Raw genomic sequence first — 1,943 nt, forward strand, 5'->3', positions numbered from 1 at the left:
CCCATAAAACAGCAAACGGCCATATAATGCAAAACAATTTAAAATTAAAACGGAACAGTAGAGAAAATCCGATCAAAATAACAAAATAAACAAAGCATCCACTGGAAGGAATCCCAATATCTGAAGACGGATCCGTTTCGGCCTTCCAGGCCTAATCAGTGCAGCTAGGGTACAAACGAAATGTTTACCAAAAATTACCAAAATTAACTCTACTACCAGTGGTTGCGGAGATAATAACGACTCAATGGATATCATATAAAATATGTCAAAGGTCAGAAATTGCACTTCCGGTCATTTTTTAGCATTTTTTAAAGACCAAATTATAATATGAATATTCCGAACAAATTGACACTACAATTAACTTTCTACCACTAGTGGTTGCGAAAATATATTAAGACCATATGGCTTTGACCGAGAAACATGTCAAAGGTCAGAAACAGCATTTTCGATCACTTTTTATCAAAATGTTCTATTAGAGCAAATAGAAACATGAATGTTCAAAACAAATTGGCACCAAAATCAACTGTCTACCACAAGTGGTTGCGGAAAAATACGGACAATATGGCTATGACCCTAAGGCATGTCAAAGGTCAGAAACGGCATTTCCGGTAATTTTTTTAAAATAAAATGTTCTATTAGAGCGAATAGAAATATGCATGTTCCGAACAATTTACCCAGGCTACTCACTCGAACCACAGAACCCACTTATCTACCAGTTGTCATAGAAACCAAGGCAAAAGTTGCAAAGTCTTGGATGTTTTTGAGTATGGTATGTAAGTAATTCAAACAAAACCACAATACTAGACAGCAACTGCAATTATACTATAAACTGGAAATTGCAAATTGCAAGTGAAGTGCTGCGAAGTACAACTGCGTATAAATGTTCTTCGAACAAAATTATTTATGCGAGTCAAGTGAAAATAATGAATAATAAAAATATAACAAATAATATGAGACACGACCCATTGTCTATATTAGAACACTTCTCATTGGGTAAAAAAGTCGTAATTTTTCATTTTTGTCAAAAAGTGTCTATAGTGGTGAATTATGGTTTAGGTTTTTTAATAAAGTTTCAAAAATGTTTATGTATGTGGAAAATGTAGTTGATTACCAAAGGTTACAATTTTTATTTTGAAGACTGCATGGTCTAGGAAGTGTACGTTTTTTTATGGGGCAAGTTTCCAAGGGCAGGTTTTCTAGGGGCGAGTTGACTGCCAAAGTGCGAGCCAGCGTGTTATTTGATCACAAGTGCGAGACATCGCAAGTGTGAGCCAGCGAGCCATGACGTCACGACAATAGATACGAGACGTTACTCGAGTTGTGCAAGGTATCGGCTGAGATTTGTGGAGTACAATTCAAAAAACAACTATAGGTCTAATAATGAATTATTGTTTAGGTTTTTTACGATGACGTCAAGACAATAGATACAAGACGTTACTCGAGTTGTGCGAGGTATGGGCTGAGATTTGTGGAGTACAATTCAAAAAACAACTATAGGTCTAATAATGAATTATTGTGATGTTAAATAGACAATTTTAGCTATCAAGGAGCGACGTTGTTTTTCACTGGGACCTTCGTCCCTTCAAGGCTAGGCCTATACTATCAGATAGTCTAGGCCTAGAGTAGGATAAGGCTAGCGCGACATGCGGACGTTGGTAGGTGTTGGTTAGTCTACAAACGTCGCCTAAAGTAATTGAAGGGAGAACCCGGCAGAACGAAAGAAGGAAACACCGCTTTTCAGTCGTCTTAGGCCATTTTTTGACAAACAATGACCTTTCAGAGGTCAAATTGCTGTCAAGAATATGAATTGGCTGCTTCGCAGCAATGAAAATCCACTAAAGCTACAGCCTAATATACAGTACCTAACAATATATATGTATAGCAAGCATATCGTTACACACACACCCACACACACACACACACACACACACACACCCACACAC

This window comes from Anneissia japonica, unplaced genomic scaffold (genome assembly GCF_011630105.1).
Source record: "Anneissia japonica isolate Jap-2015-1 unplaced genomic scaffold, ASM1163010v1 scaffold3174_len352767_cov145, whole genome shotgun sequence".
NCBI classification, from domain to species: domain Eukaryota; kingdom Metazoa; phylum Echinodermata; class Crinoidea; order Comatulida; family Comatulidae; genus Anneissia; species Anneissia japonica.